At 39.7% G+C, this 20,292-nt stretch overlaps 1 long non-coding RNA gene across 15 annotated transcripts in view; it reads right to left on the bottom strand.

The window, feature by feature from the left end:
- Positions 1-20,035, bottom strand: part of LOC147913219 (uncharacterized) — a 421,589-nt gene extending 401,554 nt beyond the window's left edge. For 5 of the 15 annotated variants that reach the window (XR_015548931.1, XR_015548921.1, XR_015548932.1 and 2 more), the window contains exon 1: positions 19,515-20,021. This is a non-coding gene — a long non-coding RNA (uncharacterized LOC147913219). Of the gene's footprint in view, positions 1-19,514 lie in introns of all 15 variants that reach the window. The other 10 variants (XR_015548923.1, XR_015548924.1, XR_015548920.1 and 7 more) reach the window with 6 other exon arrangements.
- Between the last annotated feature and the right edge of the window lie 257 nt (positions 20,036-20,292).

Below are 20,292 nucleotides of genomic sequence, written 5' to 3'. Positions count from 1 at the left end.
GAAATTAGTATCCACATGACATTTTGCCCCCAAAAATGGAAACAAAGAAAGGTTAAGTAACTTGCCTAAGGTCACTCTGCTAGTGAGTAAGGAAGCTGGAACAGGAATCCCAGAAGTCTGTCTCTTAGGTTCACACTGGACATTATTATGTTCTGCTGCCTGGGTTCAAAGAAGAGAGTTTTTTCTTTTAAGCTGGATCTTAAAAGATGAGAATTGGAGTGATAAGTGTTCATCAAGCAGAAGAAAAACTATGAGCAGAAGTGTGAAGGTGGGCAGCTCAGAACATATAATAGAAAAGTGGAAGACGTTGCTAAGTGGTCACTTGTAGTCTGTACAGCACAAATGGCCTGAAAACTCAAGATCTTTTTTCTTAGCTTGTCATCTAAGGCTCAAGAGGTTGTGTCACTTGACCATAGGGTAGTTGAAATTCCAATGATGAAAAATTTCTTCGGCCTCTACTTTAATTACAAATGATGAGTTTCGGAGCCAAGGGACTCACACCAGAAATAGTCATCTATGATAGCTGTTGCTCTGAAGTTGTATCTTCTCACATTTGAATTCCCCATGGCAGTGGCTCTGGGCAGAGTTGGAGTGGCCAGCACAGTGAGGGTAGCTTCCACTGTCTGAGATTTCCTGAGAGATGAAAGTCCTGTCTAGCATCACCTCTCTTCTGCCTGCTGCTCTGAGGATTCCCTGCAATCATTTGTCCTTGATCAGAGGTTGGATCATCTTCTGCCTCATTCCCCAAGCACAGGGCACGGGACTCTGAGGCAATATGACAACGTGTGAGTTGCCAAGGTTCCAAATGGCCCCTCTCTGTGGACTTCTTGTTCTCACACTTTCTGGGCTGGAAATGTCTCTCCTTTGCAAGGGCAGATGCCAAAGACTCAATTTCCCACCTACTTAGTTAGAAAGCACTTATTGATCACTTACTGAGTAGAAAATGCTAAATAAGTTGTATTGGAAGATGCAAAAGAAATAGCAGACATGGTACCTGTAGAAGTATTGACACTAATGGGAGTAGAAATCACTCTTGGAACCAAAGTAGGATGGTTATAATTTAACAAGATGCAAATGCAAATTGATTTATTACATTTCATTATAATTCTGTGACATTTGTAATGATGGGACTAAAGGGAATTGTGATAACTAATGGTTTCTAAATGCTGCTCTTGGGGTAGTAAACATCCAACACAGAGCCACTAAAGCCAAGAGCATAATGTGACCTGTAGTAACATCAACTTAGGCTTGATCAGAGCAAACACACGTGCCTATCTGAACTGTGGGAGAGGTAATCATTCCCACATCATCCATGACTCAGACTTTGAGTTTGATGATTCCTGATGCAAGTCTTCTAGGAGGAAAACCCATAGTTTTATTTTACAAAGTCGGGATTAGGGGGACTTTTAGGCAAAGTCTAAAGTAGTCGGTGAAGTGCTTGTGTAGACAGTATATGTGTGGAGCAATGAAGCATGTAAATGATCAGGGCAGCGCTGATCAAGGGAGCATCTTGAAAAAAGTGTGTTTTGAGTTCCTTCCTACAAGTAGCGAAGAGTATACAATAACCCAAGATGGGAGGACATTCCAGGAAACATTCCAGAAAATCTTGGATTCCCTACAGGCTGATTTGGCTACAGGGCAGGGTGAGCAGGTTTAAATATAGAGGCAATAAAAATTATCTATAAAATATGTGTAATTGGCAGATGAAGAAAGACTTTGAATGTTTGGATGATATTTCCCAATTAATCATATTTACAAAAGTAGATAGTTATTCAGAAATTAACACTGGTTCCAAAGTAATTTAGAATGACAAAGTGAGATTTGTTTAATTAATAGATATGAAATTGTACTGATCTCTTCTGAGAGAACAGAAGGGAGGGAGAGAGAGTTAAAGAATAAGGCTGTTTTTAAATAATCACCAAAAAATGATATCTTTTATGTTGAAACGGGGGGATTCTACTTCCAAGTTAAAGAAGGAGAAACGAGTAAGACAAAATAGTGAAGGAGAGAAACGGAAAATGGAGAGAGAAAGAGAGGAGGGTTTAAAAGAAGATATACATGATAGAGAAGAGAAAAAGGACAAAAGGGTAAAATGGGGCAGACATGATGACGTTTAGAAATAAGCTTTGAAAAAAACCCTTGTTTCAAGAAGCTGCGAGCTAATCTGAGCTATGTCATCTAGAGAAGTCACATGTGGCATTTTGCAGATGTTGGAGACGTTGTTGGAAAGTAGCACAGAGGCTAGGAATTGAGAGGCAGGTCTTAGCCATATGCACTCTGTTTCTCCTTTCAAATTCACCATTCGAATAATCCATTTTTCCTTCTGTTAGGAGAATGAGTAAAGAGGTCATGAAGTGGTACCAGTGGAAGCCCCTCCATGGAAGAAGATCCAAGACCAAGAAAATGGAGACTATCTGCTAACAGCTCTTGTCTTGCGAAGCCATCCTGAAGATGAGCTGATCATCTTCACTCACCATTTGTTCTGTTGGTTTGAGTTGGAATGGTGTGGAAATCAGGATCAAACACTAAGTTCAGGCATTATGGACTCAGATATAATAAGAAGTTAAAATAAAACCTGGGATGCAAGAAAATTTAATTTTGTCACATTTCCAGTCCTAGGTTCATGCTGTTCTTTGCTCTTCATTCTTTTTTTTAAAGATTTTTATTTATTTATTTTATTTCCCCCCAAAGCCCCAGTAGATAGTTGTATGTCATAGCTGCACATCCTTCTAGTTGCTGTATGTGGGACGCGGCCTCAGCATGGCCGGAGAAGCAGTGCTTCGGTGCGCGCCCGGGATCCGAACCCAGGCCGCCAGCAGCGGAGCGTGTGCACTCAACCGCTAAGCCACGGGGCCGGCCCTGCTCTTCATTCTTATAGAGATTAGTTAGATGAAGTGCCTGCTGCAGAATGCTCATCACAGAGACAGGGAGCAGGGAATCTACATTCTATGGTATATCAGGAGATTGATATTGAAAAGTAGGCGTCATCCTTGACTCCCCACTTAACCATCCAAATGGTCCCTAGGTTTATCCTACTTTCAAAATATTTGAATTTGTTCAGTTATCTCCATCTTTAACGTCTATGTTCTTATCCACACCATCATTATCACTCATCTGGATCACTGCGAATGCCTCCTAAGTGGTCTTTTTACCTCTACTATCAATTCCCACCCCCAGTCCCATCCCTATAATCTCTGATCTTTCGGCAGCCAGAATCTACCAAAATGCAAATCTGATCACATCATCTTCATCCCTCTGCTTTGGTAACCATCATTGGATGGTTCTCCATTGTCCTCATCTGTAAACTTCAAGTACCTTATAATGGGCCTGTAAAACCTAGCCCCTGGTCAGTTCTCTAACTAAGAACTTTTTAACTCTGATAGCTTACCCTCCCCCTTGCAATCTGTACTCCAGCCACATTGAACTTCTCTCATTTCCTTGAATACACAAGGCTTTGTTTCCCTTCTAGGCTTTTGCACATTCTGTTTCCTTCTCTTGGAACACACTCCTCCATCTTCCTCTGCCCTTGCGTCGCTCTTATTTATCTCCATCATTTCCTTCCAAAAATCTCCCTTGATCCAGGGCTGGGTTAAGTGTCCCTGTAATGTTTTCACATTTTGCTCTGTCACTTCTTTTCTATTTGTTTTGTCTCTATCTTTTTCTACATGCTCATATCCTTCAGTTAGTTCTGAAGTAACAGACTACGTTTGGCCTATTTATCATCATGTGTCAGAATTTAGCACAGTGTCTAGCACAAAGAAAGAAATTAACACTTACGCATGGATTTAATACATTTCAACCAGGCATTTCACAAATTCTCTAATGTCTTGAAGATAAGTGAGGATTTTGTCTAGATTAATAGCTAGTTGAGTTGCTATCCCTTAAGAAAAGAACTCTTCAGAAAAAAAACTATATAGATATAGATATGGATATAGATATAGATACTCCCAAATGCTAAAGATCATTGCAAATGGTGGTGACTTTAAACATGTCCTGAATGCGGGATATGATTATCTTATAGAGTAAATGAGCTGTGGTTTATGGCAGTTAAAATATCATGTTACCTGTGGGGGAGGGATGGAGTAATCATGTAACAATATAGAAACAAGTTTCCATTGATTCGTTTATCTCATTACTGGTACATCAACCAGAATAAATAGAAAAAAGTGGAGCTTTTATTATGTAGTCACTCAGACCCAGGTTCAAACCCTGTGTTTGATACATATACCTTGAAAACAACCTCAGCTAAGTCATTTAAACTTGCAGCCTCAGTTTCCTCATACGTAAACAGGAATGAAAGCAATTCCTCAAAGAACTGGAGGAAATATATCTGTATCACCTAAAACAGGACTTGGCACATACAATTTTTGAAGTCAATAAGTATTCTAAATGGACCTGGAGGGAAGGGATGGAAGACAGCTTATCTTTTACTCAACACATTTTTATCAAGTATGTGTGTTGTGATAGACACTTGACTAGTCAGGAATACAAAAATAACTGTGTAATTCCACTCATATGAAGAGTAAGCTAAAAGGAATGACAGAAGTGGTGACCTGATAACATAAAATACTGTGTGACGTATGTGCCATAATGTGGAAAGGGCACCGAAAAAAAGTGAAAGCTCGATAATGGCAAATGTTGCCAAGGAGATGGGGATATGAAGCCACCATGCACTGCTGGTTGTAGAATAGATGGCTATAGGCATTCTGGAGAACATTCCAGCTATACCTAGTCAAATTAAGTGTTGGAATAGTCTTGTTGTGCAAGTCTTCTCCGGGTATATGTTCAAAAGGAATTTTCATATATGTATGTGAAGGGATGAGTAAGCGGGTGTTCATTGGAGGGTCGGGTGGAAGGAGTGTATGATCCCCTCCTTGGAGCCCTAGGCAGGTAAAATGTGGCAGCTGCACACCATGGGGTACCAGAAGGTCATGCAACACAGCACATTAGATGTGCAATAGCAACATGGGTGGGTCTGGAAGACAGAAGAAACGGAATGAGGAACATAACAAATTTTTGCTCATATACAATAAAAATATATTAACCACAAAATGACAACATACATACAAGAAATCCAAATAAACAAAAAGGTACTGGTTAAACACATTAGACTAATCGCTTATGATGTGCGGAAGAAAATGGGGATACAGGGAATAAAATAAATATAACAAGAGTGGGTCCTTGTAAGGACAAATCATAAGAATTTGTCATGAACTGCGGAGTATGAGTTAGCCAACCCTATTCACTGAAGGGGAAATAAGTGATAAAGAACACACCATGTTTCTTAGGATGAAGACAAAAATGCCCCAGAAGAGAATTCATTCTTTTAACAAATTTTTATTTTTGTGCCTAGCATTATTTGCTAAGAAAAAAAGGAACAAAATAATGCAAAGCTCTGAACCTAATGGAGCTTAGTTTTTTTTAGTGGGGAGGCAGGCTATAAAGAAGAACACACATTGATCCACACTGAGATGTCATGTGGCAGAAATGCTATGTAAGGAGTTAGTGAATGTATTGAAGAGCAGGGGATACTCAAAATAAAGAGGCCAAGGAAGATCTGTCTGAAGAGGTGACATTTGAGTAGAGATGCAAGTAAAATCAGGGAGATACCCTTCTGAAAATCCAGGTTGGGGAATAAAGGGGTTCTGGTACCAATTCTAATGTGGGGGAGGGGGTTGCCCCACAGCAACAAGCAATGCCCAGACGCCAGCTGGGTGTCCTACAATTCAATTCAGTTCTGACACTGACTGCCCAGAGATAGCATCAGATTCCACAGGTTAAGGAGTCAATCCTACAAGACTGCCCCCTCCCACTGCAAATGCCAGTCACAAGCCCATTGTCACCTGTGCTTCTGATGAAAGGGCTACAGATTAGGGAGGGGTTCCCATACTTCCCAGCCCCCACAGGTTTCAGAAGCCAGTCACAAGTCCAGGTTGCCATTTGTGCTTCTGACCGATTGGCTATAAATCAGAGGTTCCCACAACCCCCTCCTTGAGTACAATAAATTTGCTAGAGTGGCTCACGGAACTCAAAGAAACATTTTACTTACTAGATTATTGGTTTATTATAAAAGGAAATAACTCAAGAACAGCCAGATGGAAGAGATGCCTGGAGAAAGGTACGGGGAAGGACATGGAGCTTCCACGTCCTCTCCAGGCACACCACTCCCCCCAAATCTCAAAGTGCTCACCAACGTGGAAGTTCTCCAGACTTAGTGCTTTTGAGTTGTTATTTTGGGGAAACTGTATTATTTTATTATTAAGTAATCCACTTGTATGACTCTCATGAAGCCCAGGCTGGTGAACAGTAATGAGTTCTGGAGGTACTACACCCCACTCTGGACTCTCTGGTTATAATCACTGTCCACTCTCAAATGAAAACCCAGATTTATGAGGCTTCAATACCTGATCTCCTATTCCTGGAAGATGCCAAAGCCAAATATAGGAGGATTTTTCAGAGGAGAAGATGACTTTGTCTTCCCCAAAGACAAACCCTGTACCTTGCTTTATGAGGCAGACAGCAACCTCAAACCACTGACAGGTTGGGACCATCAGGACTCAATCTTTTGAGTTTTTATGGAGGCTTCATTACATAGACATGATTGATTAAATTGTTGGCCATTGGTGACTGAGTCCACCTCCAGCCCCTCTCCTTTCCCTGGAGATTGGGCAGTGGGACTGAAATTTCAACTCTCTACTCACATAGTTGGTTCCCCCAGCAACCAACACCCAGCCGTAGGTGCATCCCAAAAGTCAAAATCACCTCATTAACATAAAAAAGACAGCTTTATTGCTCTCTTCATTTAGGAAGTTCCAAGAGTTTAGGACCTCTGTGCCAGAAACAGGATGAAGACCAAGTCTATATTTCTTATTATAAATCACAATATCACAGGGAGTAAATACAAGACTGTCAAGGAAATGATGGTTGAACAATGAGTGAGCTCATGGTCTCAACACAGAAAGAAGACCAGCATGGCTGAAGTGAAGGACAAGAAGTAGCCTGTGGAAGGGGAAGTCAAACAGAAGGCATGAGCCAGACCATGTAGGATTTCAGAGGGCAATGTAACGGGTTTCCATATTATTCTGAGTATGATGAGAAGCTAGTCACAGAGTTTGAGCTGGCTAGTGAGGTAATTTGACTTCCTTTTTAAAAAAGGTCCCTTGGGCTGCTGTTGGACCCTTAGGGGAGGGCAGGGTCAAAAGTAGAAGCAGAAACATCAGTCAAGAGACTATTTCAATCACCCAAGCAGGGGATGATGGTACTTTGATTTGGGTGTGATCAAGGCTTCAACGGAGTATTTACTTTTTGTTCAGCAAACAAGCTCAGGAAAGGACATTTTAAGATGGGGAACATAATGGAAACTGGCTCAGAGATGTAGACTTTCCGGGTGATATAAGGCATACGGTAAACCAAGAGGAGAGGAAAATACAGATGCAGGAAATATTGAGGCCAGATTAGGAAGAGCCGGATTGATCAACTAAGGGGTTTGGGCTCTTTTCCACAGAAAATGGGACCACCATGATACTCAAGACAAGGCTGACATAAGAGAAGCCACACTGTAGAAAAGAAAAACCCTATTGTAACTTTGAATGACCTCTGACAAGCTAACCCAGCTGGATATGCACCCTCCAGGAGAGCTAACTGCTCTGTAGATTTTACAACCCCTGCTTGTGCATATAACTCCCAGCTGCGATAAGATGATAACTTTGTTCTTTTGATTTCCTTAGGAATATGATGACCCCTGAACAGAGAGTCTATGCTGGTAGCCATCATCAATGAAAACAGAAAGATCCGGTGTGGCACTCCCAGTCTGCAACACCAGAGGGTCAACATTCCTAACCCCTTCCCCTATAACCCATCAGCCTATATAACTGCTGTAAGATTTTATGCCCCCTTAAGATTGTTCTTTGAGACCTTAGTCAGTCATCTTCCCCTTTGCTAGCAAGCTATAATAAACTGCCCTTTCTTTTCCACCATCTTGCCTCTTGACGATTGGCTTTTGTCTCACAGCAAGCAGATCGTGCCCTTTGTGCGGTAACAACCAGGGGAATGGGCTGATGTAACCTCACCTTTTATACGATAATTATAGGAGCCATATAACCAATGGTTTAGAAGAGGCGGAGGGCAAGAAGTTAGCAAAACTTAGACTAAAATCATAGCTGTTTGCAAGGATAAGTATGTAAGGTATTTAAATGTTCTGCATAATGGATATGGTAATTATTCCTACTGCATTGGTTTCTTGTAATGCTACATGAATTAGTGCAAGAAAGGTGCTTAGAATAGGACACAGTAATCCCTCAATAAATATTAGCTATTATTTATATATAATAAGTAGTACCAATAGTATTTCTATGTACTTCTATGTACTAGTACTATTTCTACCTACTAGCAGTGACGTCAGCTCAACATAAAGTTAGCATAAGGGAAGCTGTCTTATAGAAGAAAGCCATGTTGGATCTATGAATAACCCTCACTCACTAGCCCCTTTGAATCTTTGCTTTAGTTTGCCTAGATAAGTAATGGTCTGTCTCTGGGGGATTTGCAGGCTCTGTAGATTTTATGGCCCCTCCCAGTTGCAATAAGATGATAACTTTGTTCTTTTGAGTTCCCTAGGAATGTGATGACCTCTGGATGGAGACTCTATGCTGATATCCACGACAACTGAAAGATCTGATGTGGCATCTCCCAGTCTGCAACACCAGAGGGTTCAACATTTCCTAACCCACTCCCCTATAACCCACTGACCTATATAACTGAGTCAAGATTCTGTGCACTCCTTAAGATGATTCTTTCAGACATTAGTCAGCCATCTTCCCCCTTGCTAGCAAGCTGTAATAAAACCCTTTCTCTCCTACCACCTTGCCTCTTGACTACCGGCATGTCTTATGGCGGGCAGAAGATCCCCCCCCCACCTTTGGGCGGTAATAGTACTATTTCTATGTACTAGTACTATTTCTATGTACTAGGCCTGCAGGAGCTACACAGAAGAATATATAAATATCTGTCATTTGGTTGGAGGAGAAATTATTGAAGAAACTAGTGTTGTCTAGCAACTCACAGCAGACCTAAACGCCAGAATAGTGGTACACATATATACACGGGGCTTTGAGAGAGTCTGGAAAGGAGAGAGTAATTTAGAATAGGTTATGTAGAATGTTTTCTGGTGGGGAGGGGGAGGATATGAGAGAGAACTGGATGAACATGAATAGGCAGGGACGCTGAGAGAGCAAGATGTGATGTGACTTAAAGTTGAAAACATGGACCTTGAAATCTACTGGTTGTGATTGAATCATGGCTCTGCCATGTCTGAGCTTTGTGATTTTTGGCTACATCCTCCCTCTAAACCTCAGTGTCCTCATTTTGAAAATTACATTGAAGGGCCGGCCCCGTGGCTTAGCAGTTAAGTGCACGCTCTCCGCTGCTGGCAGCCCGGGTTCGGATCCCGGGCACGCACCGCTTCTCCGGCTATGCTGGGGCCGGGTCCCACATACAGCAACTGGAAGGATGTGCAGCTATGACATACAACTACCTACTGGGGGGGCTTTGGGGGAAAAAATAAATAAATAAAATCTTAAAAAAAAAAAAAAAAGAAAATTACATTGAAAATCCAACATATCTGATGAGAAATCTTATGTATTTCATCCATGATGAAAGAATAAGACAATGGAGGTGAAATGGTTAGCATGGTGCCTGGTACACCTTAAGAGAACAACAAATATTACTATTATATTTTGCTTATTATTATGATACAACCAACTCACATGCAGAGCATTGTCAGCTTCCACCCGCTGATTTCTGTCTTTCTTGAATGCTAAGTCTTTCCCTCTGTCTGAAGTACAAATTCTGGCCTGACACTGCATTTTACTCTCTTGGTTTCCTCTCTGCCTTTGCCTGGATATCATGGAAATCTCCCTTTCAAATTAAAGGGAGATTTAATGTTCTTAAGCGTAGCTGCCCCCTCTCACCTTAAGAGTGTGGCATTTTGATGTGATTTGCAGACTTTCAGAATGGAAGATGCTCTATAGAGTTAGTGAGATAAACAGTGCTCATGTGGCAATGAATTGGTGTCAATATCCCAAACCACTAATGAGTCAGAAAATCCTCATCATATGTCAAGATGCTCAGAAATTCTACTGTGCAGGTGTTTATGAGTGACATATGGTGAAAAGGAGATTTGCTTGTGAGGCAACAAAATCAGCTTCCCTTCCCCACCCCTCTGTCTTTTCACATTAAGATGGAGTCAGAGCACATCTCTGCCCAAAGGAACATTCACATGCAGCTATTTAATGAGACATTAAGAACTATAGTCACAGAGGGTTGGAGGGAGCTTTAAAATATTTAGTGCAACTCATATACACTATTGTGCAGTGTAAGCTTAAACGACCCCTAGATTGAAAAACTTAACACCTTCTGAGGCCTCCCATCCCATTTTTGGACAGCTCTGACTAGTCAAATACTCTTTTATTTTTGTACTGGTCTTAAAATGTGTCTCCCTATAGCCTATACCTATTTGGTGAGACCCTGAGTTCTAAGCCCCTCAAATATTTTTAAACATTGAGCACATTGTCCTGAGTCTGTCTTGTCTTAGGTTTTTTGCTTGGCTTCTCTTACTCTGCCATCTTGTTATTCTCCTCTGAAAGTCTCACTCGCTGTGTATTTGGCACTTATTGTGGACACTGAACTGAGTCATTCTCAGGTGACACTCATTTACTTCTTTCAGTCACTCAGCGTAGATAAGAAAGTAAAGGCAGAGACAGGTGAAGTAGCCTTGTAAGCTCATACAACTAGTTAGAGTGTATATGGGATTCCAGTTCAGGTCTACCTGACCCCGGAGGGCACACTGCTGACAAATATACTGGACTGCCTTCCCATGCTCCCTATGATTGAAACTTCTTGTTCAAAATTCAAAACAGGAATACTGGAACAGTAATAATACTAATCTTACTATTATTACCAATAATGATTGCTAAGATTTAATGAGAGCCAACTAATCTAGCATCTTGACTCTATTAACTCTTTCCGTCTTCACAGCAGCTTTGAGGTAAGTTCTCATTTTACAGAGGGGGAAACCAAAGCACAGAAAGATTGAGTAACTACCCCAAAGTTATGCAGCTACTAAGTGGCAGAACTAAAATTCCAAGCCTGGAAGTCGTCTCAAGAGCCTACACTCCAAAGCATCATGCTGCAACACCATATTCCTAAATCTTGATGTTATACCTCTCAAAGCAGTCCAAGTCAACATGCATTTGTGCCAGTAATATCAATATCTCACTCATAATGCCTTTTGAACTATCAATGAAATTTGTGTGTGTGCACTTTGTTTTATGGAAAAATGTCTCATGCTGTTAAGCCCTGTCTTCACCATACTGTAATTGTTCAGTGGGATTTTCTCTAGGCCTACCATTTATCCCTATTAAAGGCCAGATTTAAGGATTCAGTCCATTGACTCAGCCTGATGAGACTTGTTTTATTCCCTCATTGACCGTTCCATACCCACTTTTCAAACTTTGTGCCAATTACTAAAATAATAAACACATCTTCGAGTCTTCATCTAAGTCATTAACAAAATCTTTTGCACGAGATTGAACTTACACATTCAGAGAGGAGGGATCCTTATACTTCTAGGAGGATCTTCATTCTTTAAACGTATGACAGATATTTATTAAGCAACCACTATATGGCAGGCATCATAGTAGCCACGGGAAATGCAACTTTCAGAAAAAATAAACTATTTCTTCATAGCACTTTCAGCTTCAAGTGGGAGAAATATATTAATCAGATAATAATACAAATTAATGATAAGTATCTTGAAAGAGCTATACAGGGTCAATGGGTTGAAAATTGTTCCTCTGAAGAAGTGATGGTTGCACTGAGATCTGAACAATGAGCTGGACCAACTAAGTAAAGAGAGGGGAGAAATGCTGACCAGCCTTTGTAACATATTCTCTTTGGCAACAGGTGACTTTAAATTGGTTGATCCATTGTCTTAATAGATGTGAAATTGATGAAGACAAAGCACCAGTGTTAGAATAAAGCTTAACAATATTCTAGTTCACATTTGTCCAAATTTGGTGTTTTGTGTGATATAGGGATATGTCATAAATCAATAGTTCCCTATTTTTAAAAATTTCTTGAACCTAAACAACTTGGAAAATCCTGAGTGAATCAAAGTTAAATTAGTTTCTTAACTGTAGAATTTTTCAGATCCTTTATTATGTTTAAATATATTATGAGTCTTTAAGAAGGAGTTATGGAATATGGTGTTTCCTAAATTTATTTGAATAGTACGTTTTTTTTCTGTGTCACAGCTCTTAATTTTTTTCCAGTTTCCAGAATATGGTTTGGGAAACATTGACCTAGTTTAACCCAACGTCTCTACCCCCAGTGCTTGAAGTTTCTCTAAAACATTCCTATCAAACTACTTCTTAGTCCTTTCTTGAATAGTCTCAATGAATGAGAAATATACCCAATGATGTTTTCAAATAAATGAAATTCTTAGGACTCTGCCTAATTATCTTAGCCATGTGCATTTATATCAGTTGCCTTTGCTTTGTCTCTTGGTACCCAGAAGCATAGAACTGGTAATTGTATTTTATGATCCAGGAGAAGAACTGTATATTCCAAAGGTGAACACTAGGTTGGGGCAGAACCATGGGAGCCTGGATTAGTCATATTTTATTTTTATAAGAAAGCCACTTGATGCTGTACAAGAACCATTTTCTAAACTTCATTAATAAATAAAAAATAAAGAGCCTGCATATGAATAAATGATGAAAGTACCTCCCTTGGTAATTTTTTCAAGTTTCTGAAAATAGTTCCAATCTTCATCTACAAACTTAATGCAGTTAGAAGAGTCACTGAAAATGTCATTATGTTGCATGTTTGTCAGTAGAAGTGGAGAGACAGGGACCCCTATCACTTGAGATATAAGACATCTTTGAATGTGTAGATCACTTATTCAATGCAAACTATTTACAGTAATTTTCTTGATTGCTGTGGATTGTGTAATGTCAAAAAGGGGCAAAATTTATAGACAGAAAGTAGTGAAGAATCAGATGGCCTTCTAGAGTGGAGCTGATCACTTTAATATGCTAATATATCATCACTGTTCCTAGGATATGCTTCTATTATTACTCATCTATCACATTAAATTGTTTACATGCCTTTCTCACTGCTAGCCTGAGAGGCTTTTTTTCTAGGTCAGGACATGTCTGATCTAACTTTGTTTTTCTAATACTTAGCATACCTCCTGATATAAAACAAGGGATCAAGAATTGTTTGTTAATTTTTCATTGTAGTGAATATCATATTCCAAGAATTGGACCTCTAAAGCCCAGTAGAATTTGAATCATGAAAGTTTAACAAAACCATCCTTGATGGTGTTAGAAACTCAGTCAGTAGGTTGAAATCAGCCTGTGTGGGAGTATTCACATCAAGGGGATGGGTAAACACCACAAATGACAACACCCCACTTTCCACACACACCCAGTAGGAAACTGGTTGTTAAACATTTACCAGCACAACACTTTCTGTGCCCCATACATGGGATCCCTTTCCTTTTCCCTTGCTCTCTAATGCAAGCAGTTGGAGGATCTTGTGGGTTTAGAGCTTGCCTCTTTAACCTTGGCTGACTCTGTGCCTGACCTTAAAAAAAAATTCTCCCTGGCTCTTTACACACTTACGCATCTCTCACTCTCTCTGTCTCAAACTTAGTGAAAGTAGGGCTCATTCAGACGTTGGCTTTAACTGAAGGAAATCAATTTTTGCTGGAATCTTGTAATTAAGGACCATAGCATGGTGCATAAGGAAAAGCATGGGTTTTACAATTAGAGTTGGAATCCTTCCTCCACCTCTTTGGTCTGTGTCTTTGAGGGAGTTACTTAACCTCACTAATCCTCTGTCCTGTAATCTGTAAAGGAGACAATAAAACCAACCGCACAAGTTTGCTGTTCAGATTATATGAGAGCCTGTATCTAAAATAATCAAACAGAGTGCCTGGTACAGGATAGATAGACAATAAACACAGCTTTCTTATTATGCCATGTTTTTCTTTTAGGATTAGAACTGAATCTTTACTCTGTCAGCAGCACATCTGTGTTTAAATATGAATTGGAGACAAAGGACTTGTAATAGATGCCAGGCTTTGCCACTTAAGGGTTGTATGATCTGGGCAGAACTCTGAATCTCAGTCTTCCCACTTGTGAAAGAGGATAATGATGTCTCACTTGCCTCCCTCACAGCACAATTGAGAGAATCAAATGATGTAATAAATCTGAAGGAACTTTGAAAACAAATATGAAAAAATGTACCAAGAGGCAGCTTAAAAATGCATGTATCATTAACAAACAATTCCACTTTTTAGGAATGTAACTGGAAAAACATCTTAGGAAAAGAATACACACAGAATATACATAAAGCAGATAATCACAGTGGTGTTATTGAGAAGAAACCTGAAAATAAACTGAATACTCAATGAGAAGGAAATATTAAGTAGATTAAAGTATATTCATGTAGTGGAATGGTCTTCAAACATTAAAGTCATTTTATAATAAATCTGAAAGAATGTATACCACATTGTTTTTAAAGAAGTCATCACTGAGTGGTAGGATTCTTGGTGACTTTTCTTTTTGCTTCTTTGTATACTCTAATTACTTTATTATTACTATACACTACATGTATAGTAATAATAATAATAATGAATGTTTTAGAAGAATAGTATTGTCATTGTACGAGATCCACAACATATCGTTGAGTGAAAATAATAATAAGACTAATAATAAAGGTTACAAAATAGTACACAAATTATGAAGAACATAGTGGCAATGCCAATGTGGGAACAGAGCGGGTCATGCGTAAATGCTTTTGTATTTTGTGCATTTTAGTCTCAATGTTTCTCCATTGAATATATATTAGTTTTATACTTAGGGGAGAAGCACTAAAATATATCAATGAAGTATGAGGGATCAATATTTGACATTGTCAGTGTTATCATTTAAGAAGCAATATTCACCATTTAGGTGAATTTTTCTCGTCACCTCCAAAACAGCTGATATTCAAAAAGGATACTCTGAAATGATCATCCCTTGATCTTCAGAGTCTCATAGTTGTAAGACCTTACATCTTGAAAATCATCTGATATACATTAATATTTCTCTTTCTTTTTATATTAATTATGGAGAATGGGATAAAAGTAAATAACTGGACTTTTGAAGTCAAATCAACTCTTATTTCCCAATTCCAGAAAAAACAAAGGAACTTTCTTCCTTTGGACCTTGCCATTCTTATACATTAAATGCAGTAGTGAAGAAAATGTGGCCATGAGGGCGGGGAGAGGTGTGGGGGGCTTAGCTGAATTGTGGACCTTATATGGCTACTGAAAGGAAGCATTCCGTGCATACTTCCATAACGCGATGCATGTAGTAGACTGTCCTACTCATATTTTTCTCTGGCAAGGTCCTCAATACAGAGGGTCTAACCCCCAGAATCTTTTTTTCTACTGAGTGATCCTACCTCCTCGTCCACAGCTTATTGATCAAGGTGGAGATATGTGTCCTGGAATGACCTGTATGCAAGTCAGATTCTCAAAACCATAGGTTCTATGAATCTCAGAAATGTAGTCATAGTATTAGCAGTGTCCTAAGAGAAGATCCAGGAGCTACAACTGCTGAGATCTTAGGATCTGCCCTTACTCCTAACTCCTAAGTCTTGATTATTCAACCTCGTCTCACATTTTGTGAACCACTCCATTTCCCTTCTAACAAATTAGCCCCCTTTTATTCTAATAAACTAGGCAGAGTCAGTTTCTGTTGCTTACAACCAAAAGAATGTTAACTAATGAAGTATGTGTCTATTAAAAAAAAAAAGCTGTCAGTTAGATGAAGAGTATGCGATTCCTCAACTTACCTTTAACTATGTCCTTGATAATGGACATGAACATACGTGTCCCAAATTTGCTTTTAGAAACCACTAAAGCTGAATAGAATGGACTTATACTGAATCTAAAGGTGAACTACCCTAAGTTACCTGAAAGAGAATTGCTGGAATGGGGGGCTGTGTCGTAAAAGAGGAGCCAGCATGCAATAAATATGAATCATGAATTGAAATGGGCTTGGAAGACAATGGGCAAATTTTGTGGCTTGTGAGAGGCACAGATTAGAGCCTGAAGTTTTGTGATTCTAGCTGAGCAGGCTGGGAAAATTTTTGTGTTGTGGGGTAGAATATATATGTAAAAACATATCTTCTTAAAGAAGCCATGCAGAGGTAAGCAATGCTTTTTAAAGTGTAAAAGAAATATCAGTTAACATTGTTATAATGTTTCCGTGTCCTGCACAGATGTTATTTGAATGGCTAATCTAATGTCTACACTAGTGATCTCCATCCCTGATTTTTTTTTTTTTTGTGAGGAAGATCAGCCCTGAGTTAACATCCATGCTAATCCTCCTCTTTTTGCTGAGGAAGACCGGTTCTGAGCTAACATCTATTGCCAATCCTCCTCCTTTTTTTTCCCCCCCAAAGCCCCAGTAGATAGTTGTACGTCACAGTTGCATGTCCTTCTAGTTGCTGTATGTGGGACGCGGCCTCAGCGTGGCCAGAGAAGCGGTGCCTCTGTGCGCGCCCGGGATCCGAACCCGGGCCGCCAGTAGCGGAGCGCGCGCACTTAACCGCTAAGCCACGGGGCCGGCCCCATCCCTGATTTTTGAATAGGCCATGACATCTTCAATTATTTCAAGATACACAGAAAATTTATCAAAGATTCTTGAAACAGAATTAAATGTCATACCCGCTAATTATAAAAATAAATGCAAGTAAGAGATAGTTCACGTCATGGAGTTAAACTGATGGCTTTTAAATGCTGCTTGTTCCTAGAGGTTTGGAACTGCTGACTTGGGAACTGCAGAATAAGGCAAATATATCAAAAAATGCAGGCAGAGAAAGCTATGCTTGTGATGGGGAGAGATTGAGAGCTGGTGACAAAAGCTGTTGAGTTGAGTACACCTTGCCACTTATTATAGTTAAGATAGCTTGCCTTGCCTTGGGCTCTTTATTTTAATGTAGATATCTGAGAGTGAGTGGGTGATTGAGGGAAATGGAGAGAAGTTATGTGTCTTCACAGGGCAAGATGGCAATTGAATGACTACCAAACCCATCCCCTGTGATGTTAATATATGCACTCATTGTTCCACCCTCTTTTCTAGTAACGGTAAACAACATTTTTCACTTGCAATAGACTACTTCTCACTTCCAAACTGATGGTGAACTGACATTTGTATTTCAAGTACCAAAGCTCAGGCTGCAGAAGAAAGAGGCCCAGAAAAGATGCATGTGGTGGGTGGAAAGAGAGAGCAGGACAAGGTTCGCATGTGCAATTCAGCAGATCGTTCATAAGTCTGACCTCCATGACAGGAGACGGCCTAATGCCTCATTAATTCCCGCAGAGATGACGATGATGTATCACCCCCTTTCAATCTGAAGCTAAGTAATGCATTCAAAAAAAACCTAATTTGCACATGTTTAATGCGTTCATTAAGCTATTAGTCTTTCAACAAGAGATTTAATAGCAAATTAACATTTCTTTTAAATAAAAAAAAAAATCATCCCCCAAAAGTCCCCAGTTAATACAATTATTTTGTGTTTTGAGCACAATGGGCTATAGGAAAAAACCCTTGGCAGTAGATTGGGGGTGGAAAGACCGTGTTGGATTTTTGTCGTTTATTACACAGTCACCCCAGGGCATTATTTTCCCTGAATAACAAATATTTCTGGGGAACAAATGGCCTCTTGGAAGTAGACTTGAGAAGGTCGAAAGACAAAAAGACTCCAAAAGGGCTAATTTTGTGAACTGAATCATGATAAATTGAAAAATGGCTTACCCTAACCATAAGGTTTGTGCAACAATGGAAATCTACTTTGTTTGGTCAATATTCAAATGTCAATATTTACCTAACATTCATTTACTCCTGTTATGTGTTAGTCACTGGGCTAGATGATATAAGATGCTTAATATAAAGAAAAAAAAATGTGACAAGATATTTTCACATATTGAGGTATATGGGGTAACTATTCAAGTTCAAAACTGATTCAGCTTGAACTAAAAAGCCTGACTTATGGCCTATTAAACATATATTGTGCATCTGCTTATAGATTAAAGTAAAGAATGCACTCCCTTAAGATAAGAATGCATACTTCCCCTCCTATGCCCTATTGGTAATGCAGGATTAGTTCATTTCCTGACATCAGGGTCGTGTTGACCTGTTAATTTGCAACAAAATACCTCTTTGGAACTTTGGTGAAAACGTATGCTGGGTGTGTTTAATGTATGTTCTTTGTTTTAGAAAGATATAAGACTGTACCGAAAACCATGCTTCTCCGGAATGCTTTCTAACGCCTTCCTGGATTATAATCCTCATCCTGACTCAAGTAAAACTCACCTTATTTCTCTTATCTATAGAATGGTCATCGGTTATTTTGCATCGACACATGTATTCTTCCTCTCAATGAGGTTTTGCTGAATATCTACTATGTGATGTGTGTGGTGTTGAGCAAGATGAATAAATCATGGCCTTTTCTCTTGAGGAAGTTACAGATAAATTTGAAAGATAAGCATGTAAGCAAAAAATTCATATTCAATTTACTAAATCTTAAAAATATAGGAATAGACAAAGTGCTTTGAGATCAAAGGTGAAGAAAGTTCTAACTCAAATGGGAGATTTGGAGAAAGCTCCCTAGATAGAGTGCAATTTAGTTTCGAACTTTAAGATTGGAACACGTTAGAGATGCAGAAATGAGTGGAAAATGTACTCCAAATTGAGCAACAGCATGAGAAAATGTGCAAAGGAAAATATGTAATGCATAATGGAAAAAACATTACTTTGGTTTGGCTCCTGTCTTAGTCGGTTTGGGCTGCTATTGTAGGATTCCAAAAAGGAAATCCAACTCCAGTCTCGGGAAGGCGCGGACCCACAGACACAGGAGACCGAGCTTGATGCAAATGCACGAGGTTTTAATTAAGCGGAGCTCCGGGTCGACACGTATCTCTCGCAGGAGACAGAGGGGTCGACCCCGAACCTTAAGGGGCAAGCTCTTTTATAGGATTCGGAAGCATAAAGCGGGAAAAGGTTGGCGCGGTCTTACATGATTGGCTAATTTAAAACATTTAAACAGTTACATTTTATGGCGCGAATTGCTATGGCGCGAAGCAATTATCAGGTTACACACACGCGTCCCCATCTGGACCCCCTCCACCCCGACCCTCCCAAACTTATCCCTCTGGAGCACTCTCTTGTTCTCAATTTTCCCCGAACAGTTTAGGGCGAGTCTTCTATGAATAGAGTCAGTCAGGATCGATAAACGTTCCCCCTTATACCAGGAATCCTTAGGGTGTGGAGGTGCCTGTCTCTAAGGTATTAACTTTTAAATTTTTAATATAATTTACTTCCTTCACTATTACATAGCATATACCATACGACAGAATACCGTGGAGTTGGTGGCTTAAACAACAAATATTTATTTCTTACCGTTCTAGAGTCTGGGAAATCCAAGATGAAGGGCTGGCAGATTCAGAGTCTGGTGAGAGTCCTCTTCCTGGTTTCCAGACGGTTGTCTTCCAGCTGTACCTTCACATGGTGGAAAGAGAGCAAGAGAGCTCTCTTTTGTAAGAACACTATTCCCAATCATTAAGTCTCCACCTATTTTTGTCCCCAAAGTCCTACCTCCCAATGTCATCACATTGGGGGTTATGATTTTAACCCATGAATTTTTGGATGACATAAATATTCAGTCCACAACAGTGAAGGGGGAGGAAGAGCATCTTCTACCCACTCTGGGTCCTTTCTGGCTGGTCTACAAATTAAATTGAAATGAGACAGAATAGTAGGAGAAAATTAAACAGTTTAATAACATGTATACATGGGAGAAACCAGGGAAACTGAGTTTCTTTACAAATGGCAGAGGTTTTTCACCTTAAATAGCATATTCAGGTAGATAAAGGAGGATGTTGGGGGTGGGGAGGAAGAGAGCTCTGGGAGATTACCAGAAAGCACAGCAATCAAGGGTATGTAGATTTAAATCCTCTCCTTCCTTACTGATGAGAGTTTCCAGAGATGAGGTCATCTCCCCCTCTTCCCAGCACAGAGGGGGAGATAACTTTACAAATGGAGATTTCCCTTACAAATGTAAAAGTTTGGTAAAAAGAACTTTGTTAAGAATGGGCTTAGCGAGGACCCTGCCAGTCTATCCACACCCAGAGTTAAATTCATTTAGGCAGTTAGTGGGAGAGGTCAAATATCCATCAGA

This window comes from Ceratotherium simum, chromosome 29, assembly GCF_057802395.1.
Source record: "Ceratotherium simum simum isolate JZ-2026a chromosome 29, ASM5780239v1, whole genome shotgun sequence".
Classification (NCBI taxonomy): domain Eukaryota; kingdom Metazoa; phylum Chordata; class Mammalia; order Perissodactyla; family Rhinocerotidae; genus Ceratotherium; species Ceratotherium simum.
This window is presented reverse-complemented; position numbering and strand designations above follow the sequence as displayed.